Source organism: Schistocerca cancellata, chromosome 7, assembly GCF_023864275.1.
Source record: "Schistocerca cancellata isolate TAMUIC-IGC-003103 chromosome 7, iqSchCanc2.1, whole genome shotgun sequence".
Classification (NCBI taxonomy): Eukaryota; Metazoa; Arthropoda; class Insecta; order Orthoptera; family Acrididae; genus Schistocerca; species Schistocerca cancellata.
The window spans coordinates 256,300,409-256,323,944 of NC_064632.1; positions in this window are offsets into that span (position 1 = coordinate 256,300,409).

Genomic DNA, 23,536 nt, shown 5'->3' on the forward strand with positions numbered 1-23,536 from the left:
TAACAGCACACTGGTGTGCAAAACGTAAGGTCGAAAGTAGCTTTCGTATGATGCGTTGCTGCCAAGCACGCATAGCTGGATGGAACTTGGACTACACATGGAAAGAACTGTTACTGTGCACTGCACAAGGTAACTGATAGAAATATGCAGTTAGATGAACACAAATGACTTACTCAAAGAGAGTAATTACACTGTAGCCACGGTGAATTGTGATGGACTACTGGCCATTAAAAAGGTGGTAAATTGTTCATAACAGGGTGTGTGATCACCACCGGCGACACTGCATGCTGTGCAACGTACTCCCATCCTGGCCACCTAGTTGCTGGAGCTCTTAGGATGCAGCGTTCCATTCCTCCACCTTCGCGATGGACAACTGTTGGATGGTCATTGGTGCAATACGTCTCGCCAACGCATTCCGCACATGCTCGATGGGATTTAAATGGTCAATAGGCGGGCCAATCCTGTCGCCGAATATCCACTCGTTCCCAGACCTCCTCTACCTGCGTTCGATACGTTCACGCACTGCCAACCATAAAAATGAAATCAAGGCCGTATGCACTCCTAAAGTGACGCACATGGGGAAAGCGTACAATGTCACAGTGGCACTGACCAGCGAGTGTATTGTGTTCGAAGTTTTGGAGGTCAGTACGGCCATGCAACACTATACCTCCGCTTACCACAACACCTGGACTGCCAAAATAGTCACGTGAAAAGGCGGAAAAAGGAGAAAAGTACAAAAAGAGAAGAGGACTATTGTACTGTCAGTAGAGAGGCAGTAACGTCAGAACAGTGCGGTAAGCAGAGCACAGTGATTCCGAACGTGTATTACTTATTGTGAGGCACAAATCCATCACCAAAATATTAAACCTTCTAAAACTGTCTATGTCCATTTTGGTGATGTGACTGAACCTGAAACGCGATGGAACATCCACAGCTAAACAAGGACAGGGCAGATCTAATGTACTGACGAGCATTCCGGAGGGCGTTTATAAAAAGTCGCATCAAACCAGCGGAAGGCTATATTCGTGAGTGCAAGCTGCTACTAGCAGTGCAGCTGGAACAGTGGCTGCGTAGAGGGTAGAAAAAAATGCCGTATAAAATCAGGCTGATAGTGCTGTCTGAAGATGACCTAAGCCTAGGCCGAAACCGGTCATTTTAATAAAATAAGCATCGCGATCGAAACTGTTTTTTCTCTGATTTTATACAGATTACAAGATCACTGTTTTTCCATAAATGTTACCAAAATTTTGAAAGAATGCGGTGCCACGTATTTCTGCAGTCGACACTCGAGACGGCACCAGTAGTGATGACTGAAAATAATTGTTGTGAACTAACTTTTAAAGGGAAGATAAAATAACTGTGTGATATACGTAAGAGATGTGCTGGAGTGAAATTTTGCTTAAGTACTGAAGAAAATCGTTTCAGACAAATTTAAGGAACCACCAACTGGTGGACGGATGTGTCAGCACTACCAACACAGACGTCCAGTCGAGCAGTGAGGTTTCTGACTGTGATCCGTCGATCATCTGGCATGGGAGTGTCCTTACGTTGACAGCCGGAGTGGCCGTGCGGTTCTAGGCGCTACAGTCTGGAGCCGAGCAACCGTTACGGTCGCAGGTTCGAGTCCTGCCTCGGGCATGGATGTGTGTGATGTCCTTAGGTTAGATAGGTTTAATTAGTTCTAAGTTCTAGGCGACTGATGACCTCAGAAGTTAAGTCGTATAGTGCTCTGAGCCATTTGAACCATTTTGAACCATTAGTCCTTGCTTTCCGGTATTGCCGGAGGCACAGCTGTGTGTAACGGGTATGCACGCGGGAGGTCCGTCAGGTTTCCGCGACCTTGATGTCATGACAACAGACGCCTTACCAAAATGTTCAGACGTGTGTGAAATCTTATGGGACTTAACTGCTAAGGTCATCAGTCCCTAAGCTTACACACTACTTAAGCTAAATTATCCTAAGGACAAACACACACACCCATGCCCGAGGGAGGACTCGAACCTCCGCCGGGACCAGCCGCACATTCCATGATTGCAGCCCCTTAGAGCGCTCGGCTAATCCCTCGCGGAAGACGCCTTACCCATGGACTCACCGTGCTTTTGTTCACCGCCATGTCTCCGTAGTCAATCTGCAAGCGCCTATGAATATTTGTGATGCTCTGGTTTTCCGCCAAAAGAAACTCAAAGACAGCTCTGTGTTGGAACGGGCCTTCGTTACTTACGCCATTTTGAAGGCTACGTATATCGTCGTCACCTAATGGAATGTAATCAATCCATATGGGCCGAAGCAGGAATATTCCACAGTGACGCACAACAAAATCCACAGTTTTTCTACCGAAATTGGCCGAGAAAATAAATGTGTTGCATTTCTTATTGAACGCCCCTCGTCTGTGTCCGGATGATTTCGGTCAGGTAGTGTAGTTACATTAGGTCTCGCAAACTGACATACGGCCGGGAGAGCAGTGTGCTGACCACACGGCCCTTCATATCCGCATCCAGGGACACCAGCAGTATGAGGATGACACGGCGGCCGGTCGGTACCGTTGGGAGTTCATGACCTGCTCGGGCAGAGTTTAGTTTTTAGTGTAGTTACATTATAAATTTCGTTGCGGCCTGCTCGTAACATTCTCTAATTTTGTCTGACACTGTAGTACAGTGGTTCAAGAAACATCGCTAATTGAGCGCTGGTTGGCTGCGTGTTCCCAGAATCCGCGCGCCGTGTCGGAGTAGGCGGAGACGGGAGTGCGTGGCCGCTGGTCACGCACGTTCCGGGAAGCGGCTTTGTCCTCAGGCGTGAGGAGGACAGGAGATGCGGCGATCCGAGAGGGGGGAGGGGAAAGCGCGCTCGTCGCCTTGACCTTTAGCCGCCACCATGCGTGCGCTCTTCCCGTCCCTCTCTCCCACACTCGTCTCTTTGCTGCCACTCCTCAAGTCGCCGCCAATAGCGGAATCCCCGTCCTAACGTCTTCTCTGTAGGCGAAGGTGAGCACTTTGTACGAGCGTGACTATCAAGTTGTCTGGCAGGCAGAATCTGTTTACAATGAAGATACAACCAGCAACGCTCTTTAGCTTGTGAACAAAACGACTCAGTATTGTAACTAAATTAAGCCATTACGTACTGTGTTACCGAGTGTTGTCATGAACTGAGCCATATGTGAAGAAAACGAGCCTCAAATATCTGAATTTCGATTATTAAAACTCCAAATAACACGTTTTACTTTGTGAATTAACGAAGGTAACCACGTCAGAGTTAGCCAACAAACACCAAAAGAACATAAAACCCGAAAATCTCGTAAATAAATTTTTGAATAACTACCTAAATGGCTGCAGTTTTGTGCAGTAATAAATGTAGCAGCCATATAAAGGCGTACTTGGTCATGAGGATGTCATATTATGACGTTTTATTGAAAATAAACATAGTTTATAGTTCTACCCCATCCAAGACTTCTGGCCGTTTAATATCGTTGATAACCTGTACTGTATTTATAATTCTCAATATGTAACCTTTATCACAGAAACTATATTTAATACGTAATTGATGTAATTGTGTATTTATTTGTGAATGTGTATAACTGATTGTAAATATGGGGTAGCAACGACGAAACGTCAGTAGCTGTGCCGTTGTTTACCTTTGCGTATGGAGAGACTCTGTCGCGTTGCGAGCAGAGAGGAGGCAGAGCAGCTTGAGTCATGAAAGAGTGCGGAAGTGTTTGTTGGGCGCTCCGGTGGAAGCAGCTATGATCGCGCCAGTGTAGGCGCACCTACTGTTAACCCGCGATTATTGAGAGCACGGTCGGAGTGGACAGGCGGAGGACGTTGCAGTTCTAACTAATGCCTGTCTCATAATGATCCGTAGCTCTGGAAACGACTCATAGTTCTCAACCAGCAGCAGCAGAAGCGTCAGCCCAGCATTGTCGTCGGCTACATTTTTCGTTGTCCGCACAGCTACAACATCGTAATACTATTATCTGACAAAGTATAAATAATACTGTACAGGCATTACAGAGTGGCATTCCTTTCGCAAACTCCGAATAACTTTCTTGAACAATAACTTGCAATAGTTAAAACTTGCAGCGAATCTCCCTGTCATTGATGTCAGACATTATTACCAAGCAGAGTCCCTTTTCTTTCCACGCATCACTGACGGACGTAAAAATATGTAAACTAATTAGTTATCTACTGTCAGATTTGTTTATTTGCTAATGACCAGTTTCAGTCTAAATTTTGCTGCCTCTGTAGTTGGTAATTCTTCTCTTTTATAAGAGAGGCTTAACTAATTTGCCAATTTCAGTATTAACTTCAATCACTTAAAGTGACGTAAAATATCACTTGCAAGACTAATAGCTAAACATACAGCACAAATTAAGAGTGGACAGTTTCATTTATTCTGTATTTACCTTAACGAGTGACTTCTGATGGCTTGGTACATACTTTGTTATTCTTGTGCTGAAAGTAAAATGAGTTGTTCATTTGCTTAAAGTAAATCCAGTTCAATCTTTCAATAATTAAAAATAAATTGGTTGCCATTTTCCAAATTTAGCACCACATTACGCTCATGTTAGTGAAAGTCCTGTCCTTTTTTATACGTAACAGGGTTTCAGTTACAGCCAGTTATTTATTTCATCTATTTAAATCATTTAACTTTGCTTTCAAAATTTATCATTTCAATTAAATAATTACAAACTCGTTTCCATCTGATTCATTCATTTTCTCGTGAACCTTTGTGTTCCAGAAAAGCGTGACAACCTTCTGTTACCAAATCAATCTCATTTGCTTAGTTTTCTTTGCCTTGACCCTTCTGAAGATTCTGGATATTCATTGTCCTAGTGGACTGGTGACCGTTTATTTCTCTCCTTTTTGCTGATGAGTACTTTTTGCATTATCAGTATCTTTTCTATAATATTATGTGGTACCCTTTTCCCCCTGTGTTGTTCGTAAGCGATTGCGCTAAATTCCACCCATTTCAAAATTATTAACAGTATTTAGATTAGATTCTTCCTTCAGAAGTGTCTGTGTACACTTGCCTCCCATTAACAAGTATTATTTTCCTTCGGTAACGATAGCCTTACTCACTGTAAAATTTCATTAGACATAAGCGATCACGGTCAATTATATCGCAATACAGTAGGCCAATTAGAAAGGAGAAGGTTACAAGCTGACAGCTGTCAACTTCAAAATTGCCATCTCCAGCGTGTCTTGAACCGACAGCGAGTGAACAGCTTTGCTATGACTGGTTGGCTCTCGAAATATAATGGCGGACGCCATTATTTGCGCGACCTGACACATACCACAACAAATATGTAAATTTACCTCACAAAACCACAGCATACGTGCATGAAAACACATCCTCGCAAGCCGCACGGGGTAGCCGCGCGGTCTGGGGCGTTTTGTCAGTCCGCGCGGCTCCCCTCGTCGAAGGTTCGAGTCCTCCCTCGGGCATGGGTGTGTGTATGTTGTCCATAGTGTAAGTTAGTTTAAGTTAGATTAAGTAGTATGTAGGCTTAGGGACCGATGACCTGCGCAGTTTGGTGCCATAAGACCGTACCAAAAATTTCCAAAATTTCCAAACATCCTCTCAAAACAATAAATTAAATACATGGAATAACAGCTACAATAAAATCTAAGAAGATATGGAAGTAGTAAACAGTTATGGCTACTGTTGATGGTGAAATTAAGAACGTCAACACTGATTGCAAATACACGTTGCAAAAACTACAGCTATTTAAGAGAAGCAAATTCTGAGAAAAGTTCATTACAACGTAAAAAGAAACTTCATACAAAGCAGTTTAAAATGTTTCTAGTCTTTGTAGAGGGGAGTACTTGGCATTGCAGCTTAACTTCATCAGTCATGAAATTGCTGCGGGAACATCCTCTTGCTCAGAAAATGGTTCCCCTGGCGGTCATATTATCCTTCGTATAATTATTTTTGTCACAGGCCGTTTAGACGTACGTAGTTGTTATTGTGTGGATGCAAGTTCATTTGTGCTCGTCAATGATTTCTCGTACACTCACAGCTCCGTTAGCAACGTCCAATGCTCGGTTTGAAAACACTATAAAAATTACTTTGAGGTACAGACCATCCACTTATTGCATTCGCAGTAGCGAATTCACAGGTATGGCGAAAACAGTACCACACAACATAGGTTTGAAAACCTCCTCGAAGACAGTTATACACTGAAGAGACGAAGAAACTGGTACACCTGACTAATATTGTGTAGGTCACCAGCAAGCACGCAGAAGCGCCGCAAAACAACGTAGCTTGGACTCGACCTATGTCTGAAGTAGCGCTGGATGGAAGTAACACCATGAATCCTGCAGTCCATAAATCCGTAAGAGTAAGAGCACAGCACGTTGCAAGACATCCCACTCATGCACAATAATGTTCAAGTCTGGGGAGTTTGGTGGCCAGTGGAAGTCTTTAAACTCAGGAGAGTGTTCCTGGGCCACTCTGCAGCAATTTTGGACATGCAGGGTGTTGCATTATCCTGCTGGAATTGCCCAAGTCCGTCGGAATGCACAGTGGGAATTAATGGATGCATGTGATCAGGCAGGATGCTTACGTACGTGTCACCTGTCAGAGACGTATCTAGATGTATCAGGGGTCCCATATTACTCCAACTGCACACGCCCCACACCATTACAGAGCCTCCATCAGCTTGTACCGTCCCCTGCTGACACGCAGGATCCGTGGATTCATGTGGTTGCCTCCATACCCGCTCCATACAATTTCAAAAGAGACTCGTCCGACCAGATAGCATGTTTCCAGTCATCAACAGCCCAATATCGGTACTGACGGGCCCAGGCGAGGGCTAAAGCTTTGTATCGTGAAGTCATCAAGGGTACACTAGTGGGCGTGCGGCACCAAAAGCCGCTATCGATGAACTTTCATTGAATAGTTTGCACGCTGACACTCGTTGATGGCCCAGCATTGAAATCTGCAGCTATCTGTGGAAAGATTGCACTTCTGTCACGTCGAAAGATTCTCTCCAGTCCTCGCTGGTCCCGTTCTTGCAAGATCATTTTGCGGCCGCAGCGATGACGGAGATTTGATGCTTTGCCGGATTCCTGATATTCACGGTCATTCGTGAAATGGACGCACGGGAAACTCCCCACTTCATAACTACCTCGGAGATAATGTGTCCCATAGCTCGTGCGCCAACTATAAAACCACGTTCATACTCATTTAAATCTTAATAACCTGCAATTGTAGCGGCAGTAACCGACCTAACAACAGTGCCAGACACTTGTCTTATATACGCGTAGCCGACTGCAGCGCGATATTCTGCCTGTTTACATATCTCTGTATTTGAATAAGTTTGCCCGTACCACTTTCTTTGGTGCTTCAGTGTATTGTAACATGCGCTGTACCACATTTAAGTTACGCTGAAGATAATAAGTACAGAGTACATTAGGTCGTGCTACTCAGTTACGTACAGAACAGTTTGGTTCTCACAAGGTGAATCACAGTCGACTGTCACTGCTTTTTACACTAGTACACGAAACTAACAGCACTCACGCATTTTAACATTTTGTTTCATAACGTTCACTTTGGCGTGTAGTCTAAGCCGTGACCGAGAAATAAGAACGCGACCATAAATTTTAAGCGTGATTCTGTCTAGCACGATTACACAGTGTCAACGCACGTACGCCATGATACTGTAACCATCCTGAGTGCATTTCACTGTCCGACTCCAATATCGATGTCGCTCTGGCATCATAGTTCATACAACAATGTTCCACATTACATTTGGTTTCACACAGAGCATTTCACAAAATCATTAAAACGAATATCAAATATACATTGACATTTCTGCACACCCATTCAAAAGAGATTCCTGCAGTAATATAAATAAAGCAAAAAATAATTACATTTCATACAATATAACAAAACAACAAACATTCTAAACCATCAAAGTTACGCGTAAAGAGTAAATGAAGAAGAAGGAAAGTAAGAAGAAAATAAAGGATTTATCTCTCTTAATCAGCAATCTTCATAAGGTGCCGATAATACAGTGTTCCCATTACGTCACTGATACTTCTTGAACGCCAATTCAGTTCATACAATTAGATAAACTGTGCACTTGAGTGTAGCGACATCAGTTAAGTTCGAAAATGATACTAAGCGTCCCAGCAGCAGTGAACGGTAAATCACATACACGAGCGCAAAATTTCGTCACATTCGGGCTGGTTTGGGCGGACGATTTCCTGCAAGAAAATTGAGTTGATGATTGGTAATTCACGGTGCAAGAAGCGAGTAATTCGTAACGTAACAAGGTACAGCTGCGACTTGGAAGAACGTCTGTAGTGCGTTGTGCAGAAGAAGCATCTTACTGTCGTAAAAGAATCCTTAGGTAGCGACTACCTATAATGATAAATCTCAGATCTATGATGGATGGAGATGGAAAGCAAAGAGAGGAGATAAATATAAAAGTCTGGAATCTGAACAGGAAGAACACAGAGAAAAGTGTAAAAGGGAGATGAACTCAGAGAAAAGCGTAAAAAGAATCGTCTTAAGGAAGAAGACAACTGTCGGTGAATCCATAACAGTAGAAGAGGAGGAAGAGAAGTTTAAGACAACACCTCTATGAAGCTGCAGTATCAGTTTCTAGAGGAAGTAGCAATATTGAAAGATGGAGCCTAACAGTTCCGCGCAACAATATAGTTAAAGAAGCAATGAAGGAAACGGAGAAATCGATTAGGATATGGTTTCAGCCTAGACGCAAGTACAGGAACGAATACGATATCAAAAGTCAAGAAGATAGTAACAGAAGAGAAGTGGAAATGGTTGACAAATGTACAGGGGTGCTGGAGGAAGAAAGAAAACCAGCACGAAAGTACTCAATGGAGTGATGAAAAAAACGGAGAGAGGATTGAGTGGAGGCCCCACTAAACTGGATGAAAACAAAAAAGAGAATTGTAATGAAAAAAATTAAAAAGTAGGAGCGAAAGAGTATTTCGAAGCCGTTTAAGTACAGACTGACTTGTGAAGAGTAAACGCCATTGTAGAGATGGATAAAATACAGGAAAAAGAAACTTGAAAGGATTTGATCTGGGCAGAAGTAGAATAAACACTTGACAGACGAAAAGGCAACGGGCATGGACGAGGTGTTAGTAGAAACGGTAAGAACAGCTGGTGCTATACGGAAACAGTGAGTATACAGTGTAGTAACGATAATTTGGAGACAGAAGACAACCACGGAAGACTGGAGCAAAGGAATGATTGTCCCTATCGTAAAAAACTGAAAAAAGGGAGAATTTAAAACTATCACTGTAACTGTTTTCCCCTGTGCGAAAATGTTTCAGAAAATTCCAGAATGAAATTTTCTCTCTGCAGCGGAGTGTGCGATGATATGAAACTTCCTGGCAAATTAAAACTGTGTGCCGGACTGAAAATCGAACATAACAAGGTACAGGTACGACGGTAGCAGACGAGGTACTGGCAGAATTGAAGCTGTGTGGGCGGGTCGTGACTTGTGCTTGGGTAGCTCACTCTGTAGAGCCCTTGCCCGTGAAACGCGAAGGTCCCGAGTTCCAGTCTCGGTCCGGACACAGTTTTAATCTGGCAGGAAGTTTCACCTCAGAAAATTATAGAGAAGACAATAAAGGGAAGACCTGAGAAGAGAATGGCGGAACAGCTTCGGGCTGGGAAGGTCAACGGGAGATCTTATTTCGCGGTAAGGTAGCCACAGGGAAAACATTATGAGTATGGGCAACATTTGCTGATGGCCTTCGTGGATATTGATAAGGTTCAAAAATGGTTCAAATGGCTCTGGCATCTCAGGTCATCAGTCTCCTAGAACTTAGAACTACTTAAACCTAAGTAACCTAAGGACATCACACACATCCATGCCCGAGGCAGGATTCGAACCTGCGACCGTAGCGGTCGCGCGGTTCCAGACTGAAGCGCCTAGAACCGCTCGGCCACCAGCAGCCGGCTATTGATAAGGCATATCACAATAAGTGCTATAGTAAGATATGAGCTCCTTGTCTAGGCCCTGGAGGCCTTATACGGATGCAGTATGAAGCGACATATGTTCGACACACCGCTCACCAGGACGTTTTTCCGGTTTTCTAGAACATGGAACCTCTACTTCACATTCACGAAGCTCCTTAATTGGCATCCCGAGGCTGTCCGCACGCCGTACCAGCCCTCACACCAAGGAAAAGGCCTTGGCGGTACCGGGAATCGAACCCAGGTCCTCCGTGTGGTATCACGTATGGATACCACCCTACTGACGGAGAAATAGAGTGAGAAAGGGGACAATCCTTTTCAAAATCAATATTTGTCTTTTGTCTGACATCTTTCACCTGCTATTTCCCTCTTCTACCTTCCTCCTCCTGGCCTTGTACGGTTAAGACGTACATGTTAATTTAAGTGCGTGTGAATGATAATAACTACCAAACTTATTTCCCACATTATGTAATACTTTATTATTTCATGCTAATGCTATTTGTTATATGTGTTATTTATAGGTTTTCTAATGAAATGCGGTTGGGTCTTACTGCATGAACGGTAATGGCCGGTTTGGACGAAGCTTGCTTACCCGCCATTATGGCTATCTTACTGAATTATCGTAATTATTCAGAACCCACTTGATATTTAATTTATGAAGTTAGATTTGTTAGTGCAAATAATGTTGGCGCACTTGAGGTATTCTGAACTGATCCACGGTCGCGTAAATAAGAAACGAAGCCAGGTATTCCCGAAAGAAATAACACACTGACGCAAAAAACAGATCGCAACACAAAAGAGTTGTGCAACATAAACGAAAGCTGGTAGACGAGTTTCCACAACTTAAAGATGGTGTCTGTTTACATTTTGCACCAGCCGCAGAACAGAAGCGCTAGTAGCGCCACTATGAGGGTGCAAATCAGATTTGATATGAATACACTCTTCAACGGTCGTGAGTGTTAGTTATGTTAGTTACCTTCGAAACTAGACGTGGTGAACTGATGTTAGTCAGCAATGCCTTTAAGGCTAGACAGACACCATTATCAACACCTCAATAAGTTGGAACGGGATCGTGTAATAGAGCTAAGAGAACCTGGATATTCCTTCTCCAATACTGCAGAAAGACTTGACAGCAATGTAGGCACTGTAGGCGGTTGCTCGCAGCGGCGGTCTCGAGAATGTACGGTCGTAAGATGAGGGGGCTCCGGACGGCCAGGTGGCACTACCGACAGGTATGACCATTGTGTTCAGCGTATGGCTCAGGTGCATCGTAATGCATCTGCAGTAACAGTTTCAGCAACAGTTTCCATCACAGTGAGACAACCAACTGTTAAAAATGGGTTACTCCTAGGACAGCTCCAAGCCAGACGCCCGTTAGCGTGCATTCCACTGACCCGAAACCATCGACATTTTCGAGAGCTCATTGAAGGACAGTGTAGAGCTCTGCGGTTTTTTTCTGATAAAAGGTGGTTTGGTTCTGCGTTGATAATAGTGATGGCCGTGTGTTGGTTAGAAGGAGGCAGGTGAGCGCCTGCAACCAACCAGTCTGCGTGCAAGACACACACGACCTGCACCAGAACTTCTGGTCTGAGGTACGATTTCGTATGGCAGGAGGAGCACAGTCGTGGTTAACCCACTTACCATGACCTCAAATTTGTCCATCTGTCGGGTTATTCGACTTCTTCTGCTGCCATTCTTGAACAGCAAGCCTGAGGGTGTTTTCCAGCAGGATAACGATTGCCCACATACCGCTACTGTAACCCAACATATTCTAAAGATTGTCGACATGTTGCCTTGGCCTAACTGTCTACACAGACCGACCAAGCGCAAAAGCACGGAAAACTGGCATCCGGCACCTGTACAACGGAACGCTTGCGCGTTTGCGTGCTTGCATTAAACATTCTGGTAGTTAAACTGTTCAATAATGTACCAACATTTCACATTTGCAATGGCTTATATCGCGCTTACATTAAACTGTGATCTCGTAATGTTAATTATCTACACACATTACCAAGGCAGGCCGGCCGGTGTGGCCGTGCGGTTAAAGGCGCTTCAGTCTGGAACCGCGTGACCGCTCCGGTCGCAGGTTCGAATCCTGCTTCGGGCATGGATGTGCGTGATGTCCTTAGGTTAGTTAGGTTTAAGTAGTTCTAAGTTCTAGGGGACTGATGACCACAGAAGTTAAGTCCCATAGTGCTCAGAGCCATTTTTACCAAGGCAAATGTATTCCGAAATTTCACTACTCTATATTAATTATTTTCCCGTCGGTGTATTTCACGCGAACAGAATATTTTCAATCGATATCCAGTTTAATTCTGCAGTAGAGTTAAAAACTGTTCTTACACCAAAAAACATCATTTTCATCGGATTATTCATGAGAAAAGACGTACTGCGGGTGATGCGTTACATACAACAGCCCAAAAGTTGCTCAGCATACTACTGTCTCCAGACTGACTGCTCATTCCAGACTATCTTCGGACTGCCTGATCTAGTTCTACATTCAGTACTATTTTTGCAGAATGTTCTAGAAGTTACTTTCTTCAAATAAAATGTTATGATGATATCCGGTTGCTACAACAGTGAAAAATTTAAGAAATATTAAATCCTTTTAGAGTTAAAATAACTATGAGAATCAAACAGTAACAAAAGATTTTTTATATAGTCCTGAAATGAAAATCAGAACACCCTAAATATGCCACATTACAAGGTTTGTTTACATATTGCAGTATTAAAATTTTGCATAAAAGTAAATGTGTGATTTCTTGTGAAGTTAACTAAGTTTTTTGAATACACTCATGACTATTTGTCTGATGAATAATAAAGTACAATTTTCCGTAGTTCATATGAAATTTGCAACTTTGGTGCATACATGTGACATTTAGTATAACTTGTGTAAGTGACAAGGAAAGATACCAATTCTTCTTGAACATACGCTTTTGTGAAGTGAAATCTGTAGGATGGTAAATTTTGTAATGATATAGTTTCACATTGTAACTCACAAAAATGTATTATAATATTATAGGCAAAATAGAAAAAGAATACATGTTCTCAAAAATACTTCAGTGTACAGCACACTTAAGTAAATTTCATAAATCCCGTACTTTGCCTTCGAAATCGCAATAAATATGACCAAACTGGAGGTGGAATCGCCTCATTCGATTGACCCAGGGTGGCATCGTGAGGTCTAGATGATCCAGATACTGGTAAGTTGTTGTTTGTTGTAAGGTCGTCGAGAAAGCACCAACTCAGCGATAGTCTTACAAGTTAAAGCAACCATACACGACTTACCCAGTCTTCTCGTCGTTTAGTAGGATCGATGCCCAACTAATAACAAGTGATGTAAAACAAAATTCACACACATTAATAAAAAAAATCACTTTGAGAAATATAGATAGTAGGTCATTGTTTGTATTCATCTCCTTATATAGAAATCCTTATTTGGATTGTAGATGGGATCGCAAGTTTCAGACAGGTGAAAAGAACTACTAGTAATCTACAAACAGTTGTCCCCCCCCCCTCACCCCCCCCCCCGGTAAGGTAGCTGAATGCTCAGCATGACATAATGTCAATCCTACGGGCTTCGCCAATTACCTACACTACGCTATCTTTACGTTACCGTCAGCCCCGCCGCTCAGTTGGATGGTGCCACACGCCGACCCGACAGCACCTCCCCCCCCCCCCCCTGCTGACATATGACATATGAGACTCTCCCCCCTACTTTCATATTGTAACCCAGAGTGGAGTAGGCGCATGGACACGACTCTCCCCGCAACTTTCTATATTGTAACTCGCATGGATACGCGCCTCTTTTCTTTTATGCACTATAACACAGCACGCTGGTTTTTTCCCCACTCCACTGTCTATTGCTTCACACCTCTTAGCTTCCATCAGTATTATTCTTCTTTTTTCCTACACCTTGTTAATAAAAAAAAAAACCTTGCTCGCCTTCTACGAGTGTAATTTCTCGTGTTAATTCCGCCGGAAGGATGACATTTCTGTTGTATTTAAACATGTACCAATAAAGATATTTTGTTCATTTACTCTCTTTCTGGTAAAAAAAATAAAATAAAACAAATCAAACACCTACTTTGAGGGAGTGATTCAGGGATGAAGGGGGGAAGCATCACGGCCAGGCCTCGGGTTGCGACCCCTGCCCGCCTTGTCTTCACCTGCTCGTAACTGACCACTCTACTCTTGTTTTTACACAAAAAAAGGGGCCCGGGGTCAGTTCCAGCCTGGGTCGGAGATTTTTCTCCGCTCAGAGATTGGGTGTTGTGTTGTCCTAATCATCATGATTTCATCCCCATCGACGCGAAAGTCTCCGAAGTGGCGTCAAATCGAAAGACTTGCTAACCGGCGAACGGTCTACCCGACGGGAGGCCCTAGTCACACGACGACATTTTACATACCGCTCAATAAAGTTATATTGTCGGCTGTGTACACTTGATATTGCGAGGGTGAAAACGACAGCTTTATTCTGGGAATGAAGGTGCTGATAATGATTGGATAAATGCTGAATCATCCAATTACCAGATTGTTAGTTAGGTAGTGTTGTAACAAGTCTCTTAGTTCAATATTTCGCCAACATGTGTTTCAGCTATCCTCTAAGTTCAATGTCGCCTCATCTAGTTTCCTTTGCCTTCGACAGTTCGTCAGTTTTGAAGAGGACGGGTAGAAGTGGTCTGGACCGTGCCTCCAGTGGAAACGCTGAGACGACATTCCGGTGGCCCCTGCCACATCACACAGTTCTCAGGTGACAGTTACATAAGTACGGGCGTATTCGCCGTCTTCCAGTGTCAATAGAACCTAGAACACGTGACTGACGCAGCCTCCGTAAGAAGCTGGTGGCTGAAGACGCGTATCGAGTATCCAAAACACAGGGTCGTGTACATCGTCTGCCAGGAGGGTATTCAAAAGGAAGCATGTTGGCTAATAGCGCACGCTCCGTATTACGCGTTTTGATAAAAACTCTGCTGTATTCATACATTTCTTTTTTAAAAAATCATCGAAAGGTAATGACTCTTTTACTAACTTATTATTCTTTAATATTGGACTCTCGAATATGTCTTCTTTCCCATTATACCAATATTTTTCTTTGGAAGTATAAAGAAAAATATGGAGAAGGATTTAAAATTCAGGGAGAAAAAAAAAGAAACGGTGACATTTGTCGATGACATGGTAATTCTGTCAGAGACAGAAAGGTCACATCGTAATACTGTCAGAGACAGCAAGGGACCTGGTAGAGCAGTTGAACGGAACGGACAATGTCTTCTAAGAAACATGTAAAATGAACATCAACAAGAGGAAAACAAGGTTAATGGAACGTAGTCGAGTTAAATCAGGTGATACTGACAAAAATGGATTAGGAAACGAGACGCTTAAAGTAGTAGATGAATTTTGCTACGAATATTTACTAGTGCACGCAGCTAAATGTATCTCTTTGCATTGTAAATGTTTATTGCACATTTTTGACATCTTCGTAAATGTCATTTTCGAGTGTGTTACGATGATTTCAAAGTGGATCTCGGCCAGAAACTAGTCATCGAATTAATAAAAAGTAAAAATTAGCACCTTGGACTAGTTTTTATTTATGCTGATTAACAGAGGTTGCTGACCCAAGAATGCTAGAAATTCGTAAAAGGACTATAGTGTTCGTTTCAAAACACTTCTAAAACGTTTCTGGTTCCGTACCGATCCAGTTGAAGATTATTTTAAATGAATGATGTGATTCTGTGAACATAATCCACGACTTTTATTTTCCATAGCCACGTTACTAGCGGAAGTGGGACGCACTGTGTATAACTGCTTTTGCGGATTGACATTTTTAACTCTGAACTTCATGTGCCGTAAATATACACTACTGGCCATTAAAATTGCTACACCAAGAAGAAATGCAGATGATAAATGGGTATTCATTGGACAAATATATTATACTAGAACTGACATGTGATTACATTTTCACGCAATTTGGGTGCATAGATCCTGAGAAATCAGTACCCAGAACAACCACCTCTGGCCGTAATAACGGCCTTGATACGCCTTAGCATTGAGTCAAACAGACCCAGGATGGCGTATACAGGTACAGCTGCCCATGCAGCTTCAACACGATACCACAGTTCATCAAGAGTAGTGACTGGCGTATTGTGACGAGCCAGTTGCTCGTCCACCATTGACCAGTCGTTTTTAGTTGGTGAGAGATCTGGAGAATGTGCTGGCCAGGGCAGCAGTCGAAGATTTTCTGTATCCAGAAAGGCCTGTACAGGAGCTGCAACATGCGGTCGTGCATTATCCTGCTGAAATTTAGGGTTTCGCTGGGATCGAGTGAAGGGTAGAGCCACAGGTCGTAACACATCTGAAATGTAACGTCCACTGTTCAAAGTGCCGTCAATGCGAACAAGAGGTGACCGAAATGTGTGAGCAATGGCACGCCACACCATCATGCCTGGTGATACGCCAGTATGGCGATGACGTATACACGCTTCCAATATGCGTTCACCGCGATGTCACCAAACACGGATGCGACCATCATGATGCTGTAAACAGAACCTGGATTTTTCAGAATGAAATTTTCACTAAGCAGTGGAGTGAGCGCTGATATGAAACTCTCTGGCAGATTAAAACTATGTGCCGGACCGAGACTCGAACTCGGGACCTTTGCCTTTCGCGGGAAGGTACTTTCAGGAGTGCTAGTTCCGAAAGGTTCGCAGGAGAGCTTCTGCAAAGTTTGGAAGGTAGGAGACGAAGTACTGGCAGAAGTGAAGCTGTGAGGACGGGGCGTGACTCGTGCTTGGGTAACTCAGATGGTAGAGCACTAGCCCGCGAAAGGCAAAGGTCCTGAGTTCGAGTCTCGGTCCGGCACATAGTTTTAATCTCCTAGAAAGTTTTCAGAACCTGGATTCATCCGAAAAAATGATGTTTTGCCATTTTTGCACCCAGGTTCTTCTTTGAGTACACCATCGCAGGCGCTCCTGTTGTGATGCAGCGTCAAGGGTAACCGCAGCTATGGTCTCCGAGCTGATAGTCCATGCTGCCGCAAACGTCGTCGAACTGTTCGTGCAGATGGTTGTTGTCTTGCAAACATCCCCCTCTGTTGACTCAGGGATCGAGGCGTGGCTGCACGATCCGTTACAGCCATGCGGATAAGATACCTGTCATCTCGACTGCTAGTGATACGAGGCCGTTGCGATCCAGCACGGCGTTGCGTATTACCCTCCTGAACCCACCGATTCCATATTCTGCCAACAGTCATTGGATCTCGACCAACGCGAGCAGCAATGTCGCGATACGATAAACCCCAATTACAATAGGCTACAAACCGACCTTTATCAAAGTCGGAAACGTGATGGTACGCATTTCTCCTCCTTACAGGAGGCATGACAACAACGTTTCACCAGGCAACGCCGGTCAACTGCTGTTTGTGTATGAGAAATCAGATGGAAACTTTCCTCATGTCAGCACGTTGTAGGTGTCGCCACCGGCGCCAACCTTGTGTGAATGCTCTGAAAACTAATCATTTGCATAATACAGCATCTGCTTCCTGTCGGTTAAATTTCGCGTCTGTGGCACATCATCTTCATGGTGTAGCAATTTTAATAGCCAGTAGTGTAGTTCCGTACCGATCCAGGTGGAGATCAATTTAAATAAATACAGTGATTCTATGAACATAATCTACGACTTTTATTTTCCATAGCCACAGCTCTAGCGGGTGGGACACACTGTGTATAACTGCTTTTGCGGATTGACATTTTGAGATCTGAACTTCATGTGCCGTAAATACACATTTAAAAAATCAGAAAAATCCGATTGCTGGGTGACGTCGTCGTCAGTGCGTTTGCAGCAGGGACGCGCCGGCAGCGGAACTTGGAGCAGAGTGCTGTTACCTCCAGTGTACAAGAAGCGGGAACTACTGTGGATTGTGCAGCGTAACGCCTCCGGCCGTGGCCCGTTAGCGGAGCGGCTGAGACTCACCAGTGAGGCCAGAGGTGGCCGCCCTCTGCAGGGCGTTTTCTCGGGCCCAAACAATGTAGCGGGGCCCACACCCCGCACCCCGCACCCCGCACCGCGCACCTGCGCTCGCAGCCGCTGCTCTGTCGACATCCGCGAGAGGCGAAGGGTCACTGCCGAAACCCCCTCCAAACCATCACCCGGCCATGGCTTTCCCGGATACAGACTTTTTGATTGTGCGGTCATTTCTGTACTGCCAGCGTGTAGGACCTCCGTCATTGGATGTGTAAATCTCTTACGAGAAGCGTTCAGTAAGTAACGCAACACATTTTGCTTCTCAGATGACTTCGGATGGAATAAATGCGGAATTTGTTGTGGAACATCGTGGAATACTGACGTTCCAGCCCACATAGTTTAATGAAGTTCCAATAGGTGGTGGTGCTCTACGCAACCTTCAAAGTGGACTCTGTGTAACGGAGACGCGTTTCAAGCAGAGAGCTGTCATTCGTCACTGACTTTCTTTAGGGGAAAAAGCAGATCATAGCAAATATTAATAGGCGCCTGCCGAATATTTGCGGAAACCTGGCAGTGAATAAGAGTGAGCCGTGACGCGGCTGGCGCCAGTGTTCTCGCACTTAGAATGGCATTGCTGCCATCGATTATAGGGTCATCATCTTTGCCTTCCGCGATTCACGCCGGTGGTCGGGTGGTTAACGGAGAGAGAAAAAGAGACAGCGTAGTGGATATTCGCAGGGTCGGAAGTGGCTTGTTGAAGTATACCGCGATGCCTGTGGTACGACGCCTGTACGCTATGGGCAGGGTCAGAGAGAGATCCCGGCAGTGACATGATGGGACCTCGGGTTTGGTATCGCGGTGGTGCACTGTTGTGTTTTGGGGCTTTTCTGCTGCGAGGGCATGTATAGGTTCTTCTTACTGGGCATTGAAATTGAGATGTGTCTTAGGCGTACCGAGGGAATGTGTGATTCTCGCCGCTGTTGCATGTGAAAACGCTTCGTCTGCCTTGTGTCTGTACAGGAAATTATGTAAAGTAAATAGCTGATACCTCGGCGACGTGTTGCTCTCACGCGTTGTTGAATATGTTTCGGAATTACTGAATGGTGAAGATATCCCACGTGTAAAGCAAATGAAGCCATTAGCGCCATACTGAGGTACTGTTTTATTCTGCTTAAATCTGTGTTAGTTATATGTGCATTTATATTCCCTTCTTTAGTTGCAGAAGTTATAGATGTGTGTAAAAAGAGAGCTATGTGGAAAGGGATGTAAAGTTGAAACCCTTCCAATAAGTGAATACACTCGAACTCTGTATTACTAAAGGTGTCTTTTGATACCAGCACCTACCTTGGGTAATAAGTGTTATTCGGAGATTGTCATGGTACTGTAAGTAATTATTATACACAAAATTGTTTATTCTGATTATACTAAATTGCAGATGTAATGTCGGTTGTGTGCCGCTGTAAATTACTACTGTCTCCTCTGTGTGGCAGCCTAGCATTGTCAGTGGCTTCGATCATTATTCCTATCATATTTCGAGTTTTGTATTCGCGGGTTTGCTTAAGCTGACACTGTTGAGTTGTAAGACCTATAAACAGGCAAGTCAAACTGAGTATTCTATGAGCTCAAGACGATATCCTATTACGTGGTACCTTAGTTTGTTATAGGTTAGAAGTATTTTACGTGTTATTGATATTCTGCTGTTTGCTTTGTCTAAAGAGGAACTAGTTCTGTGAAGTAGTCGTTTATATTTTATTAGTGTGTTACAGGTTGTGCCTTTTCATGTTAACTGTTTCTAAGAAGCTACCAATGACTCTGTGTATGTTGCAGGTAGCTGAAACTGACGTGTTCACGGCGGTCGCGTCCTGACCTGGTTGACAGTGGTCCTTTGTACTACTTTTTACTACTGCACATCCGGCTATCCTCCTTCAGTACATCTGTCTCGCTTATATCGTTACTACGTTTGTCGAGTCGAATTAGGGCTTACTGTAATCACCTTATATGTTGAAGTTAAGTATTTCCCTTGCCAGGGCGCGAACCTTCGTGGATATAGTCGTATTCTCATCTGGAAAGATTGATAGTGTTATACATTTGGTCTCGTCACATGTATGATTATTTATCTTGTTATATTTAATGTCAGTAAAATGTGTTAGCGAGGTCAGAATTAGGACGTTGTATTATCCTCTTGTGGAAACAAATTTAAGTGATTTTATTCCTTTTTTAAGTAGCTTTTAGATGCGTACATTTTGCCTCCATATTTGGTATTTTTATGGCTTCCACGTTAGTTAAAATTACAATAAAGGTAAATTTGGCAACGGAGGGTTTCGTGTATTTATTAGTTGCTGAGTGGATCCTAAGTTAAGTGCAGGAACCCTACCAAAGAGCACGGTCACTCGTTGGGCGAGGCGCCTGCCATCGTCGCAATAAACTCACGCCAACCTGTCCAATCTCCCGACGACAAATAGCTGTGATTCCGGAAATGCTGGAATGTGCGAACACTCTCATTCGATCTCTGTCGGTCCATCATGGCTAGGGGACATCGGCTGGTTAAGAAATTTTCAATGCCAATAAAATTCGCGTACAGCCTTGTACTTTAAGATATTATTTTATTTTATTCTGAAGGCTACCAGTTTCAGCATTTCATTATGCCCTCTTCAGGCCCCATATGCATCTGTCCAATAAACGAACTTGTCTTATAGTGCCATAAATCACTGGATATCGTGAATTCAGTCGTTATACAATTGCTTCATTCGAAGACGGTACAGCAACTGAGCACACCTGCAGTCCATGAATGTGGTCAAAGGTAGTCCCACCGAGTCAAAAGATAAAAGAATGTGTATGGCATAAACAATTTGGCGAATAGTTTAAATCCCTTACTATCGAAGTTAAAACTGACATTTTACTGCAAAGCATTTTCACGCTCCCAGTCAGTTTCAACAGATAACTGTGCATTGTTGTTTATAAAAATATATACCTGCGTGCGCGTGAATGTTTCTTAAATCAGCCAAGAACTATTTTCGAATTTTGCTAACAACGTTTCTCCTAGCCTATGTCGATCCGGATGTTTATTAGAGCGTCGTGTAAAAACCTGACCTAAGTCGGCAAATAACTTCACAAGGTTTTTACTAACAATGTTAAACAACATGTTGTCTTTACATAATGCCATTAGTAACAACACGGAGATTTTGGACACACTTCGAGCTATTGGTATAGTTGAAGTGGAACTAGCAAGTGACCTTACAAATAGGGATGGAGATTATTTCTGTTTGAACCCTCCTCTGTCTTTGGTCAAACAGCAGAGGGTCAAAGTTAAAGCTACTTTATCTGGTCATTATTATTATTCACTATCGGTGTCTTCTGACGTTAGCCCCCTTTGACTGTGTGGCAGCACTAGTGCTTATAGTGTGCATGCATGCGTGCGTACGTGTGTGTGTGTGTGTGTGTGTGTGTGTGTGTGTGTGTGTGTGTGTGTGTTTGTGTGTGTGTGTTTGCGCACTGTGTTTCGGCATTTTTAATGCTCTGCATACCAAGGTTTTAAATCTCTTTGAACAGCGATCTCCCGTCTCAATTGTACTTTGAGTACCGCGTTGCATTTACGTAAGTTGATGAACATTTCATACGGCGGGAGAAATTCAAATTTCAAATGTGGTATCGGCTAAATTTTTACATTTGTAGCAATGTAAGTGATTAAGAATATAAGAACATACTAAAGCGCAGTGAAATACAATCTGGTACCTTGGACGAACTGAACGTGAGTATGAAGGCAGTTGCTTTTCAGTCAGTTGATGATGTCTCTTACATTTGTTGCTCCATCATTTTCCCATTCCTCCTTAAGCTCATTAACAATTACTATGTCATGTCATGCGATGACTCTTGTTGTGTAATCGTGTTGGATTTCTCACAGTGTATGGGATACTCTCCAAGGGTGGTTATGCTCTATAGCTGGGAGCCTTGACATGTTGTAGTCGTTTCAACTGGCAGCCTATCATTACGCCACTTTTCAAGTGATTTTAACGTAAGTGCTGTAAATTTTGTGGATAAAGCTTTACAAAATTCACTTCTCATTTTTAGTTGGTTGGTGTTAGGGGTACTTGGCACTCTACTCAAACCAGAGGGACTAGTATTTTACAAACTTCTGTAATGGCGGCATTCACTACGTTCCCATGCGACACATCTTCTGAAAGTCGAAAACCGAATTTCGGAAACCGTTTTTCGCTGTCATGTTTACATGTTAAGGTCTGAAGCGGATTTGCAAGCCCAGCTAAATATGACTCCTGGAAAACAGCTGATCCAGTTGTGATTCAGTCATCACAGTCCTAATTTCTCTTCACTTAAATATTACAGCTAGACAGCTTCGTGCTGTCTAATATTTCTGAATCCCCTTCACTGCACAATAAGTCCGTATTAACCGGATATTATGAGAACAAGACGAAACGTGACAGCCCAAGAACATATCAAAACCGGTTGCGTTTACATGGGAGCGAAAACTGATTACGGAATTGGAAAATCGGGAACTAGAAGCGGAATTCCAGAATCGTTTTTGAAGTGTTTACATGACGACCCAAGAGCGGCATTGGGAAATCGGTTTACGAAATCCGGTTTTGGGAGTCCCATGTAAATGGGTTGGTGATTGCCTCAACAGATTTCAGCCCCATCGGTACATTACACCCTCTCAGGCTGAGGTTGTTTATGTAGAGGTTTGAGCTATCCTGGCGATCTGGTCGGTCAGGCCAAGTTTCCCCTGTCTCGGGGATAGACAACGTTCGCCCGCCACGCCTAATTGCGTTCGATGGAGCATGTCCACAGCTTACGGTTACTAAGGACAGGTGACGCTCACTGACTGCAGTCTGGGAAACCCCGGTCTTTGCAAAGCCGATTTCAGCTATTTAGGCTGATATCCCTGAGCTGCTTGCATTCAGAGGCAATTTACTGCGGACGCAGAGACCATTGCCTTCCTACTTCGGGAGAAAAAAATGCTTCATCGAAATAATTACGTTTCTTAGGTTTATGTATGTCAGCAGGTAAAAAACGGAACCCTGCCGGGATTACTTTGTTGTCCGTGTGTCTGTACTCTCTTTTTCAGGAACGGGTAGAAGTATCAAGTTTAAATTTATGTCAGACGCTAGTTTGTATGGTACCTTGGCAGGTTAAAAAAATTTAGCTTCTAAACCAACGCAATCTGCCTTTTATGTCGTATACTTTGATACTCGACAGCTCATTCATCAAAACTTGTAGGGTTCTTCCGACTGGTCTAGAATCAGAAGCTACGTTTCGTAATAAAAGTAAAGGAAAAAAATATCCGAAAATTGTTAATTTGTAATTATGTCACATCAAAATATTTTTTCGCCATCTGTTGTCCGTCTCTGTGTCTAATCGTCTGTTCCATTTTTCTTCGGAACGGGTAGAGGTATCAAATTGTAATTTATCTCAAGTACTAAGGTCTGCAGTACCTTGGCCATGTAAAGCATTTAAGCTTCTAAATCAAAGAAATCGAAAGATACGGCCATTCATGTCCTGTAGTTTGATACTCGCAAACGCGCTCATCGAAATGTACAGATAAACTTTCGAGGTCTATATATACAGTTAATTTTCTACGGCACCCTGAGATCGCTAGTTCTGCTGGCACTAG